This window comes from Gadus macrocephalus, chromosome 14 (assembly GCF_031168955.1).
Source record: "Gadus macrocephalus chromosome 14, ASM3116895v1".
Classification (NCBI taxonomy): domain Eukaryota; kingdom Metazoa; phylum Chordata; class Actinopteri; order Gadiformes; family Gadidae; genus Gadus; species Gadus macrocephalus.
In genome coordinates, this window is record NC_082395.1 from 16,409,382 (window position 1) to 16,422,534 (window position 13,153).

The window sequence follows — 13,153 nt, forward strand, 5'->3', positions numbered from 1 at the left end:
ATCTACTGGAAACACAAGAAAACTACATCATTGAAGACGCTATGATATTTCGCAGATTTTCCGAGTTCCATAAAGTTCTCTTTACGTTTTAAAAGGACATCCACAAATAAATAAAATCTCATGAACAATTCTTACGTAATATATTTATATTTGTACATATTAATATATTTTAACAAACTTTTTTAGCTTTCCCCTCTCTCTATCTCACTCTCTCACGAAGCTGACATTATGTTAATTTAAAGGTGCACTCCCACAGTTCTGCAAACTAAATCCATATGTATAGACCTGAAACACACAGGTAAATATTATATGTTGTAATGCTACCAGTCCATGGGTCCAGGCTGGTGGCCAGCCATACTTTCAAAGGTCCCATGTAAGCTGTAATTAACACCGCAGCGCAGGTAAACGTTTCCAGTTTCAAAGCTTATTACTGTATGTATTATTGAAAAGCAATGGAGACACAGGAAGGGATGGTTTTGAAGAAAACAACTATTTTCTCTTTCTCTCACTTTCTCTCTCTTCCCCTGTCTCTCTCTGTGTGTGTGTGTGTGTGTGTGTGTGTGTGTGTGTGTGTGTGTGTGTGTGTGTGTGTGTGTGTGTGTGTGTGTGTGTGTGTGTGTGTGTGTGTGTGTGTGTGTGTGTGTGTGTGTGTGTGTGTGTGTGTGTGTGTGTGTGTGTGTGTCTGTCTGTCTGTCTGTCTGTCTGTCTGTCTGTCTGTCTGTCTGTCTGTCTGTCTGTCTGTCTGTCTGTCTGTCTGTCTGTCTGTCTGTCTGTCTGTCTGTCTGTCTGTCTGTCTGTCTGTCTGTCTGTCTGTCTGTCTGTCTGTCTACCTTCCTGCCTCTCTCACTCTCTCTATCTCTCTTTCTCTCATTCTTTCAAATTGTTCTTGATCTTTGATTCCATCTCACAGTCTGAGTAATCGATATAGAAAAAATTAATTGATTCACTTTAATGAAGGCAATACATTTGATTATTGATTAGCCTGCTGAAATTGCACTTGTTGTCACCACCCGGAATTCACAAATTAGAATCTTCCGAGACATTTTGTCTATGCAACTAGTTAAATTCTCTTAGCAGAATATGAGTATGAGTAACAATGAAATATCTTTGAGTGACATTTTCAGGTGAATTCAAAGGGTATTTAGGGGGTGAATCAGCTTAGCCAACTACTTCAATCAAGAGCAATATTTAAAAAATATTGCTTCCTTTAAAAAAATATTCTCAAATAGTCCAAAAGACCTCGGTCAGCGTATCGATAATTTGATCAAAATAGTTTTTTACAGTGTTGTGTTTAACACATTGCTCAGTGAGGAGGATTACTCCTTAATGCAACTAAAGGCTTTTTCCCTCTGCCATCTGAGAAGGACGAGGTCTTCCACAACTGCACTCGCCTCAATTATAGCTTGGGTGATCAGTCATTCTGGAATAGAACTGTCAACCCTCTCATCTAATGGCGTTCCAATTGAGTTAGGGTGCATTAAACAATATCTCATGTATATAACTCAAGTTCAACTGACCACAAATTCAGGCCTTTACTGCAGAGATAAACGTCCCAGGATTCAGAAAGCAAAAGTTCATAAAATAGTTCAGTCCGGGCCGAAGGATGACGAGCATCCAAGGCATTAACATGTAAAACATGTTTGGTGTCGTGCTCTGCAGGCTCAAATGATTCCTGAGAGATAGACTTAAACGCCCTCCACATTTCCAGAGTTCCCCCTGAAATGGGCCTAATCCTAATGTAAATGGTAAATACTTAAGTCTCTCCCGGACCTGTATGGTTTCCTCAGAGAGCTCATTACCTCCATTAATGCCCCTTTTATACTCTCCCTTTCTGATTCCACACACAGGATTCTTTGTGCACTCCGTCCATGTTAACCTAATACTGCCCTTCTCTCTGCCGAATCCCCTTCCCAGACCCACACCCTAGGCTGGAGGAGGAGGCTACTGTTTCACACACTGTCGGGTCAAACCCCAAGACACCTTTGTCAGGACAATTTATGCCGCCTATGGTTTTTTTGTTTTGACTAAATTGGCAAGTGGAGTAAACAATTTTTTTTTGGGACAGATGAAACCGGATCACAGATAGGATGTGCATGTAGTATTTGGTTTGAGGTTTTCCCACCAATCAGATTCTAGTTTTTCTGTAACGGTTCATCGGCATGACATGTTGGAGCTGGATGGAGTCAGTCTTAGTAGTACATGGGGCATGATTATGTTCTTCCAGATTTAACCTTTAATACTTGTGTCTGTCTGTCTGTCTGTCTGTCTGTCTGTCTGTCTGTCTGTCTGTCTGTCTGTCTGTCTGTCTGTCTGTCTGTCTGTCTGTCTGTCTGTCTGTCTGTCTGTCTGTCTGTCTGTCTGTCTGTCTGTCTGTCTGTCTGTCTACCTGCCTGTTAGTCTGCCTGTGTCAAAAGTACACTTATTCTACTTTTCATACACTTATTTAGTCTGTCAGTCCACCTGCATGCTTGCCTGTCTTTCTGCTCTTCTGTCTGCTTGTCTGCCTCTCTGTGTCTTTTTGTATGCCTGTTTCTTTCTGAGTTGCACTTTAATTATAATGTCTGTCTATATCTTCTGTATGACTGTCTGTCTGCCTTCCTGACTGTCTTTGGCCCGGCTGTTGTTTCTTTCTTCATGTATTGGGAGAATTGGGGTACAAAGAAGAGTCTCTGAGTGTGGTTAACCGCCACAGCATGCTTTAATTATGAACCCTGAATCTTTAATGAACGCCTCTGCCAAACTCTGGTTCATGTCGACACTGTTGCTTATTCATGAAGCCGCCATGCGCCTCTCCATACCCACAATTCATAGATCCTAGAATATATTATATTCCATATAGGCTAAAATACCCCATATGCACAAAGGGTCAAAGGCTAAATCAAGATGTCATTCATCCATATATTCAATAGCTGCATGGGAGAGAGTATATGCAGTGTATGCAGGGTTTTCACTTGGAACCTCAGAGGACTGTTATTTCAGCGCTAGCATCCCACGAGACTATCCAACCGCTTCCCATTAAAGCCCTTCTATAGATATTATTTTATTTGGCTATATATGTACAAATGATATCAGCCAAACAGGAGCAACATGTTTCTCTTTGGAGAAACATTTTTTTCTTTTTACAATAAGGGTACATTTAATAACCATTAATTTACACTAGGTTATGAAAACCAGTAGTAAACATGAACACAATTAATAAATTATCTAGTCATTTAGATCACACACACTAAAAAAGTGTGTGTGATCTAAATGACTAGACCAAGGGTTAACTGCTCATTAACTTTATTTAATTAATAGCTAATGATGGTTAATTAATGTACCCATATTGTGTTATCCTGATATGTATTAAAGTATCATTATTGAATCCAATCATTATTTGATTGACCCCTCATTAACCATAAACACCTCTCTCTATTAATTTATATCAATTGATTTGGTTGTAAAACTACAAATGGAATCAGCTTCAACTTTTGTCTGGGCCAGGACATAAATGTTTCTGTTTGGAAACTCAGACTGCTTTGGTGGATTTGGACTTACTGGTCTCACTTAAATGTTTCAGAGGTCCATGGCACCCGGCCCGCATTGTCCGACCCACAGAGTGATTTACTAGGGCTTCTATTTCTTAGAAGTCCTGAAGATTGGTTTTGGTTGAAGCCGGGCCAGTCGGTCTATGCCTGTTGGAATGTCTTTGTTTTTTGGGAGCTAGAATTAAACTGTCCCATCCATGGGGATATTTTGTCGTCAGTCTGTTGGAAGCATGCGGTGCAGCAGAGGGAGTGCGTTGTGTGCTTGTACTAGTGTTGCACTAGAGGAACGGTGTAATACACAGTGAAGCAAGGGAAGGACTCACATTCACAATGTGTGTTTGATGAGGTAGAGGAAGACCATGTGCTTCAATTGAAAACATATATTCTGCAAAACATCGGTTAAAGTATAGTTTTTGCATGAAAGTAATAAATGTTTAAAACTGGAAGATTAAAAAAATAGTAATTTGTCATGTGACAAGTAAGCGCCGTACAAATTGAGAGCATTGTAACATGTAAGCACTTTAACTATAATTAAGACATTGAACAGCTCCTACAAATAAACGTGTGTTGGCCATTGAAGAGGAGAAGCAGGTGTTGATCTCAACAGAAGAGAAAAGCTGAGGTCCATCGTGGGTCAGCTCCCATGTCTCAGAAGCATAAGGTCCTGGCCACGCCTGACAGTGACCATAATCAGTTCTGTTATTCCCGAGTGAAGTTTGGTAAAAAATGGTGTAATGCAATTTCTTGAAGTATTGAAGAGATAACTTGGAAAAGGGAAAGAGTCAGTTGTATGTATTGAAGTGGGTAGTGTGTTAGACTCGCATAAATGTCTGTTTTCAAAGTTAGTTAGTCTTAACATAAAGGCAGTACATGCTATCTAGAACACAGATACATGTCACTACCATTCAAAACAAAACATGCAATCTTACGTTTTGTCCCCACCTCAATCAGAATATTCAACTCATCATCATAAGTATTTTTGTGATTTTAGCCATTTCAATTATTGTCTACCATTGGACCAACATTTCAGAGCAAACTTGGACACTTTACACTGCCTTGAACATGCTGTTTGTTGTCTTGTACGTATATTTTCTCGCTACAGCCTTATATTCCATGCAACCTTTTACCATGCAGAATAAGTTTCTGACATAAAAACTGTAATTTGAATTAAATTCAACATAAGATAAGTATAGCACAAGGCTGCCTTAGTTAGTTGACGGTTAGTGTGGCCGACTCCCAATGTCTTCTGTCTGACTGGGAAATACTTATTAAAGTATTATATTATCATAAAGTGTACTTAAAGATACATTTAAAATGTAAGTCTACTTAAGGATTATTTTTACTCACTCACATATGTGAAGGCCCTGAATCGGAGAAAGAGGTCATGATTAGAAGAGACAAGCCGATGGCTTATTGGTCAGAAGGTTCTTGGTTTAAGTCTGACAGCGACCGCCTGTATTAGTAGTCCAAAAGTAATTTGGAACACTTACTTTATTGTTTTCTTGAAATATTATAGGTATTTCGGAGGGGTTGCAAAGGAAGAGGCAATCATCCATAGCGGCAATTGTCGCAGCTGTTGCGTTCGACACTCAACAGAAAGGTTCTAAGTTTGATACCCAAAGTCGTTGTGCATTGTTATGTTCGGAGGTTAACACTCTAAACAGCTCAGGTTCTGATCCCCGGAAAAACGTTGACAGGGGAACCACTGTTATTTTTTATCGGCCAACATGAAATAAACATAAGGGGTAACAATGTCGATATTTATCAAATAAAACATAGGGGGTAACACTGTTGTTTTTCTTTGGTCGTCATGAAAAAAAACACAAGGGGTAACACTGTTGTTTTTTATTGGTCAACGTGGAAAAAAAACAAGAGGGGTAACTGTCGTTTTTTATCGGCCGTCATGAATTAAATATAAGGGGTAACACTGTCGATATTATCAAATAACACAATGTTGTTTTTCTTTGGTCGTCATGAAAAAAAACACAAGGGGTAACACTGTCGTTTTTATCAAATAAAACATAGGGGGTGACACTGTTGTTTTTCTTTGGTCGTCATGAAAAAAAACACAAGGGGTAACACTGTCGTTTTTATAAAAATGAAACATGAGGGGTAAAACTGTCGTTTTTATCAAATGAAACATAAGGGGTAAGACTGTCGTTTTTTATCGGTCGTCATGAAAAAAACATAAGGGGTAACACTGTTGATATTTATCCATTAAAACATAGGGGGTAACACTGTCGTTTTTTTCAAATAAAACATGAGGGGTGACACTGTCATTTTTTCTTTGGTCGTCATGAAAAAAAACATAAGGGGTAACACTGTTGTTTTTTATTGGTCGTCATGAAAAAAAACATAAGGGGTAACACTGTTGTTTTTTATTGGTCGTCATGAAAAAAAACATAAGGGGTGACACTGTCGTTTTTTATTGGTCGTCATGAAAAAAAACATAAGGGGTAACACTGTCGATATTTATCAATTAAAACGTAGGGGGTAACACTGTCATTTTTATCAAATGAAACATGAGGGGTGACACTGTTGTTTTTTATCGGCCGTCATGAAATAAATATAAGGGGTAACACTGTTGTTTTTTTATTGGTCGTCATGAAAAAAAACAGAAAGGGTAACGCTGTTGTCTTTGTCAAATAAAATATAAGGGTTAACAATGTCGTTTTTTATTGGTCGTCATGAAAAAAAACATAAGGGAAATAATAGAAATACACACATACATTTTAATGTCAAGTATATCCTCTTTATTAATGATGGATTATTGTGTATTGTCATCGCCTGAGTGGTGCAGTGGGGTGCACTCTGCGTAACCCACTGGAGACCGAGGCTCATTTTCTGTGGAAAACACAATAGCTTTCATTTTAAACGTAATGCTAACATGTCTATTGCACTCATATTTCACGTCCGGTTGATGTCATCTGATGGTAGACTCATATCTCTATTTCATGCGAATTATAAAGTCAAGCATAACCTTTGTGATGTCTTTTTCAGGTGTCTTGATGGTGCATTGTTATGTTCGGAGGTTAACACTCTATACAGCTCAGGTTCTGATCCCCGGAAAAACGTTGACAGGGGTACCACTGTTATTTTTTATCAGCCAACGTGAAATAAACATAAGGGGTAACAATGTCGATATTTATCAAATAAAACATAGGGGGTAACACTGTTGTTTTTCTTTGGTCGTCATGAAAAAAAACACAAGGGGTAACACTGTTGTTTTTTATTGGTCAACGTGGAAAAAAAACAAGAAGGGTAACTCTGTCGTTTTTTATCGGCCGTCATGAAATAAATATAAGGGGTAACACTGTCGATATTATCAAATAACACAATGTTGTTTTTCTTTGGTCATCATGAAAAAAAACACAAGGGGTAACACTGTCGTTTTTATCAAATGAAACATGAGGGGTAACACTGTCGTTTTTATCAAATGAAAAATAAGGGGTAACACTGTCGTTTTTATCAAATGAAACATAAGGGGTAACACTGTCATTATTTATCGGTCTTCATGAAAAAAACATAAGGGGTAATACTGTTGTTTTTTATCGGTCGTCATGAAAAAAAACATGAGGGGTAACTCTGTCGTTTTTTATTGGCCGTCATGAAATAAATATAAGGGGTAACACTGTCGTTTTTATCAAATGAAACATAAGGGGTAAGACTGTCGTTTTTTATCGGTCGTCATGAAAAAACATAAGGGGTAACACTGTCGATATTTATCCATTAAAACATAGGGGGTAACACTGTCGTTTTTTTAAAATGAAACATAAGGGGTGACACTGTCGTTTTTTATTGGTCGTCATGAAAAAAAACATAAGGGGTAACACTGTCGATATTTATCAATTAAAACGTAGGGGGTAACACTGTCATTTTTATCAGATGAAACATGAGGGGTGACACTGTCATTTTTCTTTGGTCATCTTGAAAAAACCCATAAGGGGTAACACTGTTGTTTTTCTTTGGTCGTCATATAAAAAAAACATAAGGGGTGACACTGTCGTTATTTATTGGTCGTCATGAAAAAAACATAAGGGGTAACACTGTTGTTTTTTATTGGTCGTCATGAAAAAAAAAAAAAGGGGTAACACTGTCGTTTTTTATTGGTCGTCATGAAAAAAAACATAAGGGGTAACACTGTCGATATTGATCAATCAAAACATAGGTGGTAACACTGTCATTTTTTTCAAATTAAAAAAATTAGGGGTGACACTGTCGTTTTTCTTTGGTCGTCATGAAGAAACCCACAAGGGGTAACACTGTTGTTTTTTATCGGTAGTCAGGAAAAAAGAAATAAGGGGTAACACTGTCGTTCTTTATTTGTCTTCATGAAAAAAAACCTATGGGTTGAAAAAACCCATAACTGTTGTTTTTTATTGGTCGTCATGAAAAAAAACATAAGGGGTAACACTGTTTTTTTTATCAAATGAAACATAAGGGGTAATACTGTCATTATTTATCGGTCTTCATGAAAAAGAACATAAGGGGTAACACTGTTGTTTTTTATCGGTCGTCATGAAAAAAAACATGAGGGGTAACTGTCGTTTTTTATCGGCCGTCATGAAATAAATGTAAGGGGTAACACTGTCGATATTTATCAAATAAAACATAGGGGGTGACACTGTGGTTTTTCTTTGGTCGTCATGAAAAAAAACACAAGGGGTAACACTGTCGTTTTTATAAAAATGAAACATGAGGGGTAAAACTGTCGTTTTTATCAAAAGAAACATAAGGGGTAAGACTGTCGATATTTATCCATTAAAACATAGGGGGTAACACTGTCGTTTTTTTCAAATGAAATATGAGGGGTGACACTGTCATTTTTTCTTTGGTCGTCATGAAAAAAAACATAAGGGGTAACACTGTTATTTTTTATTGGTCGTCATGAAAAAAAACATAAGGGGTAACACTTGTTTTTTATTGGTCGTCATGAAAAAAAACATAGGGGGTGACACTGTCGTTTTTTATTGGTCGTCTTGAAAAAAAACATAAGGGGTAACACTGTCGATATTTATCAATTAAAACGTAGGGGGTAACACTGTCATTTTTATCAAATGAAACATGAGGGGTGACACTGTCATTTTTCTTTGGTCGTCTTGAAAAAACCCATAAGGGGTAACACTGTTGTTTTTCTTTGGTCGTCATGAAAAAAACCATAAGGGGTGACACTGTCGTTATTTATTGGTCGTCATGAAAAAAACATAAGGGGTAACACAGTTGTTTTTTATTGGTCCTCATGAAAAAAAACATAAGGGGTAACACTGTTGTTTTTTATTGGTCGTCATGAAAAAAAACATAAGGGGTAACTGTCGTTATTTATTGGTCGTCATGAAAAAAAACATAAGGGGTGACACTGTCGTTATTTATTGATCGTCTTGAAAAAACCCATAAGGGGTAACACTGTTGTTTTTCTTTGGTCGTCATGAAAAAAAACATAAGGGGTGACACTGTCGTTATTTATTGGTCGTCATGAAAAAAACATAAGGGGTAACACTGTTGTTTTTTATTGGTCCTCATGAAAAAAAACATAAGGGGTAACACTGTTGTTTTTTATTGGTCGTCATGAAAAAAAACATAAGGGGTAACTGTCGTTATTTATTGGTCGTCATGAAAAAAAACATAAGGGGTAACACTGTTGTTTTTTATTGGTCGTCATGAAATAAAACATAAGGGGTAACACTGTTGTTTTTTATTGGTCGTCATGAAAAAAAACATAAGGGGTAACACTGTTGTTTTTTATTGGTCTGCATGAAAAAAAACATGAGGGGTAACACTGTTGTTTTTTATTGGTCGTCATGAAAAGAAACATGAGGGGTAACACTGTTGTTTTTCAATTGGTCGTCATGCAAAAAAACATAAGGGGCAACACTGTTGTTTTTTATTGGTCCTCATGAAAAAAAACATAAGGGGTAACACTCTTGTTTTTCATTGGTCGTCATGAAAAACAACATAAGGGGTAACACCTCAGTTTTTTATTGGTCGACATGAAAAAAACCATAAGGGGTAACACTGTTGTTTTTTATTGGTCGTCATGAAAAAAAACATAAGGGGTAACACTGTCGTTTTTTATTGGTCGTCATGAAAAAAACACAAGGGGTAACACTGTTGTTTTTTATTGGTCGTCATGAAAAAAAACATAAGGGGTAACACTGTCGTTATTTATTGGTCGTCATGAAAAAAACACAAGGGGTAACACTGTTGTTTTTTATTGGTCGTCATGAAAAAAAACATAAGGGGTAACACTGTCGTTATTTATTGGTCGTCATGAAAAAAAACATAAGGGGTAACACTGTTGTTTTTTATTGGTCGTCATGAAAAAAAAAAAAAGGGGTAACACTGTTGTTTTTTATTGGTCGTCATGAAAAAAAACATAAGGGGTAACACTGTTGTTTTTTATTGGTCTGCATGAAAAACAACACGGCCATACCACCCTGAACATGCCCGATCTCGTCTGATCTCGGTAGCTAAGCAGGGTTGGGCCTGGTTAGTACTTGGATGGGAGACCGCCTGGGAATACCAGGTGCTGTAAGTGGTGTTGGGTGGTGTTGGGTGGTGGCCAATAGGTGGCACTCTTCCCTCTGGCCCCTTCACTCATCAATCCCGATGCCCCAGTGCAGTGATGGGGACACTGTGCTGTGGAAGGTGCCGTCCTTCGGAGGAGACGTAAAACAAGGGGTAACACCGTCGTTTTTTATTGGTCGTCATGAAAAGAAACATAAGGGGTAACACTGTTGTTTTTTATTGGTCGTCATGCAAAAAAACATAAGGGGTAACACTGTTGTTTTTTATTGGTCCTCATGAAAAAAAACATAAGGGGTAACACTGTTGTTTTTTATTGGTTGTCATGAAAAAAAACATAAGGGGTAACACTGTCGTTATTTATTGGTCGTCATGAAAAAAAACATAAGGGGTAACACTGTTGTTTTTTATTGGTCATCATGAAAAAAAACATAAGGGGTAACACTGTTGTTTTTTATTGGTCGTCATGAAAAGAAACATAAGGGGTAACACTGTTGTTTTTTATTGGTCGTCATGAAATAAAACATAAGGGGTAACGCTGTTGTCTTTGTCAAATAAAATATAAGGGGTAACAATGTCGTTTTTTATTGGTCGTCATGAAAAAAACCATAAGGGAAATAATAGAAATACACACATACATTTTAATGTCAAGTATATCCTCTTTATTAATGATGGATTATTGTGTATTGTCATCGCCTGAGTGGTGTAGTGGGGTGCACTCTGCGTAACCCACTGGAGACCGCGGCTCAATTTCTGTGGAAAACATAATAGCTTTCATTTTAAACGTAATGCTAACATGTCTATTGCACTGTCATATATAACCTCAGACATATTTAAATTAAAAATCTCAGTGGGAAGTGGAGAGAGCTGTGAGCTAACCTCCTAGAGACCGGGGTTCACGTCCGGTTGATGTCATCTGATGGTAGTCTCATATCTCTATTTCATGCGAATTATAAAGTCAAGCATAACCTTTGTGATGACTTTTTCAGGTGTCTTGATGGTGCATTGTTATGTTCGGAGGTTAACACTCTAAACAGCTTAGGTTCAGATCCCCGGAAAAACATTGACAGGGGTAACACTTTTTTTTTATCGGCCAACATGAAATAAACATAAGGGGTAACAATGTCGATATTTATCAAATAAAACATAGGGGGTAACACTGTTCTTTTTCTTTGGTCGTCATGAAAAAAAACACAAGGGGTAACACTGTTGTTTTTTATTGGTCAACGTGGAAAAAAAACAAGAAGGGTAACTGTCGTTTTTTATCGGCCGTCATGAAATAAATATAAGGGGTAACACTGTCGATATTATCAAATGACACAATGTTGTTTTTCTTTGGTCGTCATGAACAAAACCACAAGGGGTAACACTGTCGTTTTTATCAAATGAAACATGAGGGGTAACACTGTCGTTTTTATCAAATGAAAAATAAGGGGTAACACTGTCGTTTTTATCAAATGAAACATAAGGGGTAACACTGTCGTTTTTATCAAATGAAACATAAGGGGTAACACTGTCATTATTTATCGGTCTTCATGAAAAAAACATAAGGGGTAGCACTGTTGTTTTTTATCAATTAAAACGTAGGGGGTAACACTGTCATTTTTATCAGATGAAACATGAGGGGTGACACTGTCATTTTTCTTTGGTCATCTTGAAAAAACCCATAAGGGGTAACACTGTTGTTTTTCTTTGGTCGTCATATAAAAAAAACATAAGGGGTGACACTGTCGTTATTTATTGGTCGTCATGAAAAAAACATAAGGGGTAACACTGTTGTTTTTTATTGGTCGTCATGAAAAAAAAAAAAAGGGGTAACACTGTCGTTTTTTATTGGTCGTCATGAAAAAAAACATAAGGGGTAACACTGTCGATATTGATCAATCAAAACATAGGTGGTAACACTGTCATTTTTTTCAAATTAAAAAAATTAGGGGTGACACTGTCGTTTTTCTTTGGTCGTCATGAAGAAACCCACAAGGGGTAACACTGTTGTTTTTTATCGGTAGTCAGGAAAAAAGAAATAAGGGGTATTTATTTGTCTTCATGAAAAAAAACCTATGGGTTGAAAAAACCCATAACTGTTGTTTTTTATTGGTCGTCATGAAAAAAAACATAAGGGGTAACACTGTTTTTTTTATCAAATGAAACATAAGGGGTAATACTGTCATTATTTATCGGTCTTCATGAAAAAACATAAGGGGTAACACTGTTGTTTTTTATCGGTCGTCATGAAAAAAAACATGAGGGGTAACTGTCGTTTTTTATCGGCCGTCATGAAATAAATGTAAGGGGTAACACTGTCGATATTTATCAAATAAAACATAGGGGGTGACACTGTGGTTTTTCTTTGGTCGTCATGAAAAAAAACACAAGGGGTAACACTGTCGTTTTTATAAAAATGAAACATGAGGGGTAAAACTGTCGTTTTTATCAAAAGAAACATAAGGGGTAAGACTGTCGATATTTATCCATTAAAACATAGGGGGTAACACTGTCGTTTTTTTCAAATGAAACATGAGGGGTGACACTGTCATTTTTTCTTTGGTCGTCATGAAAAAAACATAAGGGGTAACACTGTTATTTTTTATTGGTCGTCATGAAAAAAAACATAAGGGGTAACACTTGTTTTTTATTGGTCGTCATGAAAAAAAACATAGGGGGTGACACTGTCGTTTTTTATTGGTCGTCTTGAAAAAAAACATAAGGGGTAACACTGTCGATATTTATCAATTAAAACGTAGGGGGTAACACTGTCATTTTTATCAAATGAAACATGAGGGGTGACACTGTCATTTTTCTTTGGTCGTCTTGAAAAAACCCATAAGGGGTAACACTGTTGTTTTTCTTTGGTCGTCATGAAAAAAACCATAAGGGGTGACACTGTCGTTATTTATTGGTCGTCATGAAAAAAACATAAGGGGTAACACTGTTGTTTTTTATTGGTCCTCATGAAAAAAAACATAAGGGGTAACACTGTTGTTTTTTATTGGTCGTCATGAAAAAAAACATAAGGGGTAACTGTCGTTATTTATTGGTCGTCATGAAAAAAAACATAAGGGGTGACACTGTCGTTATTTATTGATCGTCTTGAAAAAACCCAT

At 37.1% G+C, this 13,153-nt stretch overlaps 1 non-coding gene across 1 annotated transcript; it reads left to right on the plus strand.

Annotated features, from left to right (window-relative positions):
* The first annotated feature begins 9,945 nt into the window (after nucleotides 1-9,945).
* On the plus strand, nucleotides 9,946-10,062 carry LOC132472664 (5S ribosomal RNA). The gene has a single exon (XR_009529135.1). It is a non-coding gene; the product is annotated as a 5S ribosomal RNA (ribosomal RNA).
* Nucleotides 10,063-13,153: the final 3,091 nt, after the last annotated feature.